At 48.6% G+C, this 11,682-nt stretch overlaps 1 pseudogene; it reads right to left on the reverse strand.

Moving 5' to 3' along the window:
* Positions 1–2,314: 2,314 nt before the first annotated feature.
* LOC115032492 lies at positions 2,315–2,435 on the reverse strand (annotated as a pseudogene).
* Between the last annotated feature and the right edge of the window lie 9,247 nt (positions 2,436–11,682).

Consider the following 11,682-nt stretch of genomic DNA (forward strand, 5'->3'; position numbering starts at 1 on the left):
TTTTCTGTATTCTGTATGTTCACTATACTCATGGTTGTTTTTAGAAGTCAGCCCCCAGAACTGAAGTTATGGACGGTTGTGACCTATTAGGTGGGTACTGGGACTTGTCAAACTCGGATCCTCTGTGTCTTAGTTAGGGTTTTACTGCTGTGAACAGACACCATGACCAAGGCAAGTCTTATAAAAAACATTTAATTGGGTCTAGCTTACAGTTTCAGAGGTTCAGCCCATTATCATCAAGGTGGGAGCATGGCAGCATCCAGGCAGGCATGGCGCAGGCAGAGCTGAGAGTTCTACGTCTTCATCCAAAGGCTGCTAGTGGAAGACTGACTTCCAGGCAACTAGGGTGAGGATCTTATGCCCACACCCACAGTGACACACCTACTCCAACCAGGTCACACCTATTCCAACAAGGCCACACCTCCAAATGGTGCCACTCCCTGGTCCAAAAATATACAAACCATCACACTCTGCAAGAGCAACATGTGATTTTTTTTTAAACTTTATTATTGGTTCTTTGTGAATTTCACATCATGCTCTTCAATCCAACTCATCCCCCGCTCCCCTCACATCTTCCCTCCACCCTTGCAACCACCCGCCAACAGAGGAAAAAAAAATCTCACTGTGGAAGCTGTAGTGTGTCACAAGATTCCCTCAAATATTTATTGCAATGACCAAGGTATGGGGCCTCTGGCTTCTGCTACCCTGTCAGTACTGGAACCTCACTGACACTCCTCTTGGATGCCCTGTGTCATAGAGATTCTGGAGTTTTGGATCTGTAGGACTGGCCCCTTCATGTGCTCCAGCAGTTCATCAACGATGTGGTGTTGGCCTAGGTCAATCCAAAGCCCTGAATCTGGACCTGAGAGATATCTGAGATGGTCAGTCTGTCAGCTCTCCTGCTCTCACACCCTTGAGGCTGGCTCACTGACAGCCCACCTTAACCTTGCTGCCCAGGCAAGGTGCAGAGTCTGCTCTCCCCAGTGTTGCAACTGGTAAGGGACATGACCAGTTCTCCCACTCTCATGACCCTGGGGTCAGCTTTCCCACCTGCCATAGGTGGAGAAGGATGACGGAGGGGAGGAGGGCGTGTCTCCCTCATCTGAGCCACTATACAGTAGATGTGAGGCAGGGCTGGCTCTCCTGTGCTCACTCCCTCAGGGCCAGCTCACCTGCAACCCTCATGTCCAGAGCCAGCAACACCATGCTGCCCAGGCAAGGTACAGGGCCCACAGATGAGGGGCAGGACCATCTCTCCTGCTCTCATGGTCCCATCAGGGCTAGCTCTCCAGCAAGAAGGGACGGGGATCTCTCCCTAGCCTGTGCCAACACACAACAGACAAGAGGCGGGGCCAGTTTTCCCACACTCCCCACATCCAGGGCCAGTTCTACTGTGCTGCCCAGGTCAGGTGCCAGATACCGGCACTCCCAAGTGCCGCAGTAGGGGAGTGGCAGACACAACTCTCCCACTCTGATGACCTTGGGGCCAGGTCTCCCACCTACCATAGGTGGCAAAGGGTGGGATAGGGGCATCTCTCCCTTCCCCATGTCACTGAACAGCAGACAAGTGGCAAGGCCAGCCATCCCATGCTCACACCCTCAGGCCAGCTTGCTTGCCTGTGCCCCACCAGCAGGGTCAGCTCTACTGTATTCCCTAGATGAGGTGCAGATAGAGCCTGCTCTCCTGAGTGCTGCAGCTGGAGAAGGGCAGGGACGGCTCCCCTGCTCTCCAGACCCCAAAGTTAGGGCTCCTACCTGCTACAGGTGGTGAGAGGTGAGGGAGAAGTGGGGTACCTCTCCCTCACCCATGCCACCTCTTGGGAGATGAGTGGTAGGGCCAGCTCTCCCACACTTATAAATTCCCGGTGTGCCAGTTCACCCACAACTCCCACAATGTGCAGCCCCGCTCTCTCCAGGACCAGCAATTCCATGATACCTGGGTGAACGGTGAGACCAGATCTGCACAGCCCTCAGGCATCAACCCTAGGTGAGCAGCAGCCAGACCCGTCTACTTGACCTTTAGTGGTAACAGACCCCTGCTGTTGCCAGTCATGACACCAGGTGACAGCCCAGGCCAGGACCCCACCATGGTCCAGGTGGCATTATTGGCTACTCACACCGGGCTGTTCCTCAGTACCCTTGAGTCCCCAGCTCTGCCTCTCTTCATTGTGCCCACATCCTTCTGCTTCTCTTTCTCCACCACTTACTTGCTCCTCATAGTTGCACCCAGGGGTTTCCGCGTGTCTGGGGTCATCCCAGGAGTGGTCTTGGGAGTGCTCTGCCCTGCTCATGCACTGTGGCACCAGGAAGGGGTCATCCTGGGTTACGAGTCACTCAGATGTTCCCAGTTCAGAACGCTGAGATCAGACACAGCCTTTTTCCTCTCTGCCACCTACTGCTGCACATGGAATACCTGCAGTGCCTCTAGGGACAGGGCAACACATACTCTTAAAGGCTGAGCCATCCTTCCAGCCCTTCCCCTTTCTTCTTGAACCTTGGGTCATAGCTCTTTTCAGTCTTTCATAGACTTGTATTCTAAAGACAATGATTAGAATTAATAAGCTTATCCATCCAGACTATAAATCTACATTGCTACCGGGAAAGAAAAATCTTTAAAATGTGTATTCATGAAATCCTGTGGATGTGCAGGTACTGCCTGGTTATCAGTTTAGCAGAAAGTCTAGTTTCCGAGTTAACCTGTGCTAGCATAGCACCTCGCTCTCTGTACACTCACGCTGGCCTCCGTCACAGCCCCACCAACCTCAGGAGTCAGTTCAGATGCCACAGCTCTATTCGGATCACGTATCTCGTGAGCTGGTTTGCGAGCCTTGTTTCTTAGGGAGTTCTGGAGCACCTAGGTTCCCACTCCTTCCTTGCCAGGGAAGTCAGTGGCCAAGGCTGAATCCCTTCAAAGCTGAGAGTCCAAACTCACTCCCGTTTGCCCTCCAAAGAGTCTTAACCTCATCATTCTTTTTAGAAATCTTGCCCAGAGCGAGCCTGATGTTTCAGGCCATCACCTGTCACCCAGCTGCATGTGGTCTTCTACGGCACCCAGCACGCCCCGTTACGCCAGTTGCTCTTCCTACAGTCCTGGGATCCTCTCTTTCCCTCTGATGGGCTTGCCTGACACTGCCACCTACATCATCAGTGTGCCCCAAAGGCACACCTTTGAGGCACACTGCCTAGAGGTTCCCTTTGCCTGCAGCAGGTTCCTGCCCTGCTGGGAGCACTTTTTTGCCCACTCACTGCTCCTTCCCTGCTTACCAAGCTCTTATATATTACTGTTTCTAACCCAGCTTTATATATTACTGTTTCTAACACAGCTTGTTTTCTTCCTTGAGCCTGCCTGCGTATAATCCTTGCCCACCTTGAATAATGCCTCTTTTGTGCTGGTCTGCAGGAATGAACATCCATTGATTTTAAGTAAAAGCTGCTCTCTCTACAAGACAATGGCTTCGATTGGATTGTTTATTCGTATGAGAAAACAGTCTCTCTTATTGTATCCTATTACATGCGGGTCGTTCATCCACTGAATCCATTTTTATTGAGCAGCTACTATATACAATCCAGGCACCATGTTAAGAGCTAAGAATGGAAAGGTGTTAGGGCATGGGTCTTACCCTCAGAGGCTTTGCAGTCTAATCAGAGAAGCCCTTCCTCAACATTGTGCAGACACTGCTGAATTTGAAGCATGAGCAGAATATGACTTCTCTGTGGATTTGTTTTCATTATTCAAAGGACTCTTTGACCACAGTCATGTAGCCAGAAAGGATCAGAACCGGGGATGCTGTTGGTCTTACCCTCCTCCTTGGCATCCAAGATGGCAGGGAAGGAGGGCAGGCATGGCAGCAAAGAAGATGAGAAGCTACGGAAATGGGTGGAGCTAACAACATGCGTGCAGGATGTCTACTGTCAGTGGTCAGCAGTGAACTCTCCAACAGAGACTCTGTGACTTAGACATGAATATTCTATTAGCAGAAACTGAACGCCAAGGGGGAGTCCAGAGGCCAAGGGGGAAATGGTCAGTTAATCCCCCAGTGTCATTAATAGTCTAGGCCAGAATGGTCCCTTTGATGTGCAGACCGAAACAGTTAACAAAGAGGATAGATCAAAGAAAGTCTTCACAAAAGACAAATCCAGCCATTTAAGAATGATTAACCCCTTGCTGGGCAGTGGTGGTGCATGCCTTTAATCCGAGCACTCAGAGGCAGAGGCAGGCCCGGTCTACAGGCCTGGCAGGGCTGTTCTAGGACAGGCAGGGCTACACAGAGAAACCCTGTCTCGGGAAAAAAAAGATTAGCCCCAAGTTTTAATGTTCTACGATTCACACAACTAGCGTCAACCATTCTCAAGTGAACAGTTCACTGGTCTCTATACATGGCAGTATTGATAGCTGTCATTACCCTCAAAAGTAAGCACTCGCACGTGCATGTGCACACACACACATACACAAACACACCCGGGCCCAATAAACAGCTCCTCCCTGGCCTTGGGAAACTGTTGGTCTTCTCTATGTATGGATTTTCTACTCTGGATATTTTGTGTGGAAGGTCTATGCGGTATGCATCCTTTATGCTTGGCTTCTTTCATTTAGCATAGTCCTTTGAAGGTTCTATGCTTTAGTAAGTGTCAACACTTCATTGCTTTCTATGCGTAATTAATACTCTGCTGTCTGTCTATACTGATTCCATTAATGGACTTTTGGTTGTTCTCTCCTTTGGGCTACTTGTACCTGTGGGACCAGGTATCAGTTTGTCTCTGCTTTTAGATCTGGATAAACTCGTTGGGATAGACCTACTGGGTCACGTGATAATTCAATGTCTAGCATTTTGAGAAACCAGCCACTTAATTGCTAACCAGAAAACTGTTTTAGACTGCCAATAATGAAAGAGAGAAGAACTTGGAGAAATCTGGATTCGGGAAGATAAGGACATATGCTGAAGATGAAGCCAGCTCTTCATGTTCTCACACATAAGTCAGCACGCATTTCCCAGCCTCTGATAGCTAGAGAACACCATGAAATCTCATGCCTTTCATCAGAATCAGAGATGTAGCATGCAAGGCCTGGCCCATGGAGACCATAATCAGGTACCCTCCTGCGCACTGGATGCAGACAGCCATAGTTGCCTAGAAACTAATGAGAGAGGGGCCACCAGGTCAAAGAAGCCTAGGCCCCTGGGTCACCAACAAGCAGAGACTCAGTCCTTGTTTTAGACTTAGAATAAACAATGAATTTTTCCTGCATGAATTCATGAGTCCGTGAGTCCTCCCTTTTGCAACGACAGCATTTCCACAGAGAGGACCACACCTTGCTCACCTACTGTATGAAGGCAACATGAAAGATCAAAGGCCAGAGGCCACCTAAGCTTGGGGTACCGAGGAATTTGAGCCCATGTTCTTTCTAAGTTACATGCCAAGGGAGGCCCAGAACTGGCCTTTGGCCAGTCTCAGCAGTCTGCCGGGCCAGCATCAGGGCCAGGATGACCCTGAGGTGCTCTTGGAATGGGAAGACAAGTGAGACTTTGTCTACTGTATCACTTCAATTAGGAAAATTGTGAGTTAAAAAAAAAAAGTGTCTGTGTGATAGAATGAATAGCTTTGAGTGAACCGAGACTCAGAAATCTGTCGCTGCTCTTCTGTTTTTATGCTTTGTGCTTTCTTTGATAATTTCCCATCTGTCTCCCTTAGCTTGGTAAGAAAGTTCCACTGGTAATGGAAAATTCCAAATGTGTGATGGGGTGATGGCCAGGGAAGGCAGCCCAGCAGCACAGAGGCGTGCCCATGGTGGGGACAGGTCCTGCCACAACCCTGGGCAAAGGCATGCCCATGGTGGGAAGAGGTCATGCCCCTGCCCAAGAACAAAGGCATGCCAATGGCAGGGACAGGTCCTGCTACAGTCCAGGACAGGAGTATGCTAACAGACAAATGGCATGCCAGGCTGATTCTCTGCCTGGCACTAGCATTTGGAAGAGGCCATTCTTTCTTGGGCAAAACTATCCCCAAAGCTTCAGTTATTCTTGGCATCCTCAGCCCCATCCATTCAATGGCACCAGAGCCTCGTCTTTATGACAAGCACACATTTCCAAACACCTATAGGCAGGGGTTGTCTCCTAACCCCTAGGCAGAGAGCCACTGCATGAAAGATAGAGAAAAACAGAAAACTTAGAAATGTAGAGAAAATGGACTGTAGTAAGGGGTGAGGGGAAAGGTGAAAGATGAAAGGTGAAAGGTGAGAGGTACTCTACTTTTTCACGGGGTTGTCCACCACCTGCAAAGGCTCCATCCCTCTTGGTGTTTGCTCAGTTTTTTTCTCCTTTCCCAGCAGGAATCAAAATCGAAGTTTTTCATTTCTTTACAAAATGTTCCCACCAGCCTCCACCTCGTACCTTATGCATTCTTGACGTTCTGTTGGCTCGTCACCAGCTCTCGTCCCCTCACATGATCTAGTACTTGTCTAATAGACACCTTACTTCCTTTTCAGAACAACGGATTGATAGGAACAGACAGGAATCCGAGGTTAGGAAGACTACATCCGCATAGGCTGGGGCCTGAAGGAGCTGGACCTGGAGCTGTAGCACCAGATGTCTGACTACAGACTGCTCTGTAGAGAGTTGGGAGAGAGGGGGATGGGGCAGCGGTAAGGCTCACGCTGATGCTTCAGCCAGACGGTGGGCTGGAGGAGAATTCCCAGCGCTTCTGGCAAAAGTCTATAAGGATTCAGCTTGAGGTGACTGCAGCCATCTTGAGTTGTAACTACCATGATGCATCTGTATCCCTCTAGTTTGTTTCTCCTGAAGTTTCACTGCAAACTACAACCAGTGGTTTCTGGCTTTTCAACTAGACCCTGATGCCAGGAATATGCCTGATGATAGATTAACACAAACTAGGTACATTACAGCTTAGAATGAGCTCACTTCTTCCTAAACAGTATATACTCACCTTCTTCTGGCACAACTCGTGGGGGTCCAACTAATCTTGCTGCCACTTAGGACCATGATTCTGTCTATACATCTGGTGACAAATGTCATCCTGCATTTCTGGATCATCCTGCCTCAATTTCTTCTGTTTCATGGTGCCTTGCCGCTGGTATTTACAAACTAAGCAAGGGTGTTCCAGAACAAAGTTCAGAAGTAGGAGGCTCTCGTGCTGGTGACACCATAGGAGATCTGAACCCTTGGGCAGTGACAGGGAGGATCTGATGAAGAGAGAGAGAGAGGAGTTGTCTGTCACTTTCTGCCTGTCAGTATTTGGAATGAGGTGCCAGGTGTGACTGTGGCCCCCAGTCTACACTATGGGCAGAAGAAACTCTAGCATCTAGAGGATTGACCAGGATGCTCACCAACACACACAACTCCCTCACTAAAAAGCCTTTTTCTCCATGGTGCAGACCAATGATGCATGCCGACTGCATTTACTGATGAATTCAATCAGGCAATCGGCTCAACTATCTCTCAATTACCATTTTCTCTTAATTATAATATGCAGCTTTCCCCCCTTCCCAGCACACATCTTAACATTTCTGAAATAGGCATGGGTCTTAAAATAGATGTGCATATTTATTGTGAAGTTTCACTTTTAGGTGGGGGAGGCGGCTATTGAATCCAGGGAGCGTCTCATAATCAGTGGGATATTAAAATTGAGGAAATAGGGTAATCACCGGAATTGATTTCCTGTTTGATGAAGTAGAGAGAAGATTCTCCTGGGCAGATGGAGACACCTGTGCTTACTATCGGTTTGGTTTCTCTGGAGAACTGTGCCCTATTCATGTTCAGAGTGTCTCACTAGAAAGGAGGGTAGGATATGGGTGATAAGGTCATGAATCTTGTGCTGGGGAGAGAAGAGACAGATTATCATGGCAGTGGAGAACCTGAACAAATGGCCTGAGGCTGCAGAGCCTCTCCTGGGAAGCTCTAAGAACTTAGCAGAACCTGGCCATGGAGGGCTGAGAAAAGAAGTTGTCATTCCCCCCCCCCCCACCCCCTACCCCCCGCCACCCGGCAAATTCCACATGGTCTTTCTTCTCAGGACATCTCTCCAACCTCAGACTTGCAGCCATGGGGATGTCTGAACTCTCTGGGAAGTTCTCTTGGCCTGGCTTCCTTTTGAGGGTGGGCATCAGTGCTGTGGAGTGGGGAGCTGGTGAGGGACAGCTTTGACTAGGAGCCAAAGATGCTTGTTTGGGCACTGTTCCTCCCTAGCAGGGGAGAGAAAACTGACCCAATAGAGTGGATGGTGCTGCAGCTGCTGTCAGAGAAGTGGTAGCAGCTCCCTTTGTGGATCAGCCCTACCCCCAATTCAGAGCCTCAGAGAAGCCCCAAGGAGATCGATCAGCCAGCCTCTCTGATTTGTAATTTCACTTAATGCTATTAAGGGGGCAGTTTGGGCCATTTGCTGGGGAGGGCTGGAAAGGTTCCAGAATCTCTGCTAACAAATCGCAAACATTAATCGCATTCGTCTTCTGCTGTCTGCTGCTTCTAACTAGCCTGTTCCCATCTTGCTTCCCCTAGAGGAAGCTCCATGACCCTACTGCTCAGGCATATTCCCGTAAACTAAAACTGCCTTGGCTTCCTCACCGAGCCAATATTCCCAGAAAACGATGGAGCGTCTTGGTGGTCTCTCATACTGGGCAACAGGGGCTGTTGCTTCAAGGGAATCACAGAGTCTGTTGCACTTTGAAGAGGGCCAGGCCATCATGAATCTCTCCCCCTCTCCCTCCATAACAAAGCTTGAAAGAGCACAAACCTCACCCCTTTCCTCCAATACCCACCTTCAAGGGCAGGCTGGGGGAACCTGCAATCCTAACCTAGCAGACAGATGGTCCAGAGGCCAGACCTTTGGTGACCCTGCTGGACAGCACCTCTGATGGACAGTTCCTGCTCTCTAACTAGACAGCCCAGTCATCTGAATCTACAAGAGGCTAGCCTGGTCCGATCCCATGTGTCCACTCTTCTAGTATTTGAGCGTAGGCACCTCAGGTTAGAGCCGAAGAGAGTGTACCAGCTGCAGAATCACACAGGCAGTGCATTCCAGTTCCGCTCCTGCTCTGCTGGGTGATTTGGGGCACACAGCTGTGGATGATGCTTCCAGGTTCCGGGCTCCCTGGTTTCTAACAGGAAGAAAAGCCCCATGGTAATGTTCCGCATCCTGTTCCAAAGCCTGTGATTTAAGGCACATGTAAATGAGTGTTTCTACCCTTAAAAGAACAGGGGAAAAAAGGCACGGGGAAACTTCCGGGGACAATGGAATTCACAGACTTCTCTCTTTCCTTCCTGTGTATGACACAAGCTCAAGCAGGCTCTGAAAGGTGGGATCAGAAGGAATACTGGTTTGGAGCAGTGGGACTCAGGGATGGCAGGCATGGTGGCAAGGTCCCCAGTGCTGTTTGATATACTCAAACGGGTTGAACCGAAGATAGCAACCCAGAACCACTAACAGGTGCTGAAACTGCCAGATACAAGAATGGGCACTCCATGAAAAGCCTTCTCAAAGCAACCGATCAGCAAAGGAGTGGCCTAGCAAGTCAGAAACCAAACTTAATATCTGTTCTTCTTCAGTCCTAAACCAAAAAAGGGAGGTGGGGAGGTGGCTAGAGTGCCACCCCTACTCAGAGATTAAACTTCAATTCCTGGTCTCAGTCGGCTGTTCTAAGTTATCCCAACACACTCACTAGAAGTACTTCCAAGAAAGGCATTAAGAGAGCAACTTAGTAACAAGCTACTCACGGCTGGTGTCAATGGAGACCTCGGCAAAGCTTGGCTACCTCCTTCTCCAAGCCCAAATAACCAAGCACTACTCCTCTCCTTTGCCGGGTGGTGTCAGATGAGACCTAGCAGGCAGTCAGGACTTATACCAGGAGTCGGTGTTAACTAAACCTCACCAGTGTGGTAAGGGAGGTCAACCCTCACCCCGGCCAGCAGAGATAAGGAATTCTCTCTGGCTGTCAATGGAAGCTGAGCAGAGAGCCAGACTTCTATCTCATCCTGGGAGTGACAGTGCCCCTGTAGAAACTGTGTCAGCGAAAACCCTGTAAAGTACGTAAGTAAGGGAGCCTCTTATCATATGAAAAAGCTCAGGTTTAAATAAGTCACTTGTCATACAAAGAATCAGAAAAAATATTAAACCAAATTGGGGGCAGGGGGAAGGAGAGAAAATTGGCGGGTGCTGGTATTGAGATGATCCAGTTGCTAACGACTCAGCACAGATGCTAAAGCTGCCATGATAAAACCTTTCAGTAAGCAATTGTAAGCATGCCCGACTCCAGCCAGGAGACAAAGCCTCAGTGAAGAAACAGATGAAAAGGAAAAGAAGGATGTCTGATAACAATACAGCTCCCAAGAGAGAGAGAGAGAGAGAGAGAGAGAGAGAGAGAGAGAGAGAGAGAGAAAGAGAGAAGGAAAAGAAGGAAGAAGGAAGAAAAGAATTTGTGACTTGGAGATGAAATAACCAGAATAGCCACCTCTAAATAATGGAGAAAGTAAAATGGGGAGGTGGGGGATGGCAGAGCCTCGGAGGCTTGGGGGACTATGGCAAAGGGTCTAAATCTACGTCGCCAGAGTTCCCAAGAGCAAGGGAGAGCTGAGGAGCTGAAAAGCTGCCAGGAAAGTGATGGCCAGAGCCTCCAAACTGAACAAGACCCATAAATCAGAGCGAACTCCAACAGGACGGAGTGGGAAACCCCGTGCCAGGATACACCACAATTAAACCCCGGAAAAGCAAACCAGTCTCCAAAAGGTCCGGAGAAAATGACACTTCCCCCATGGGGAAAGCAACTGGATGACAGCTTACTCTGCAGCAGCAGCAGCAGCAGCCATGGAAGCTTGAGCTCTGTCAACCACTACCCTCTGCCTAGTGAAAATAGAAGCCAGAATGAGAGAGAGATTAGCACATCCCCAGTCAAAGGAAAACCAAGAGGAAAGTGGCTCCTGGGGCCTAAAAAGACGCTCAGTGATTAAAAACACATATTGTTCTTGCAGAAGACGCGAGTTCTGTCACCAGTAAGGCAAATTACTCATACATGTAAAAATAAATAAATATAAAGAAAATGCTGTAGGTTTGGGGTTGTTTGTTGTTTTGGTTGTTTCATGACTACAGAGGAGCAGCATATTAGCACAATAGGTGAAAGGGCGTGGCGTCATGCCTGACAGCTGAGTTTGATCATCAAGACCCACGCCGTGGACAGAACCAGTTCGGAGTGGGTTTGTCGTCTGACTGCCACACGGGCCTGGTGTTAACATACACAGGGTGCACATTCACTGGGAGAACAGCTGCCGGGAAGATTCACAACAGAAAGGAAGTGACAGAAAGGATCGTGGACCATCAAGAAGGAAAGAAAAAAAAAAGTAAAAATATGGGCAGACTCAATTTTCTCTTCTGGAGTTTTCTGAAGTATACTTGACTGTTGGAAGAAAAATTACAGCATGATCTAATGTGTTTTTTAAATGTTACTATAGCTGGAAGTATTTAAAAAACTGTATTTTAAATAGGAAAGATAAATAAAAATATAGTAATATTGTGTATAGTACATCCAAACTGATAAAATGATGGCTACCAGGAGACTGCAGTGAATTACGTGTAATACAATGCCAAACAGAAACCCACGGAAAGGTACACAGAAGGATAAAGGCCTGTGCCACCCGGCCAGAATGACATTCTTTTTTTTTTTTTTTTTTTTTTTTTTTTTTT

Source organism: Mus caroli, chromosome 1 (assembly GCF_900094665.2).
Source record: "Mus caroli chromosome 1, CAROLI_EIJ_v1.1, whole genome shotgun sequence".
In the NCBI taxonomy this organism is placed as follows: domain Eukaryota; kingdom Metazoa; phylum Chordata; class Mammalia; order Rodentia; family Muridae; genus Mus; species Mus caroli.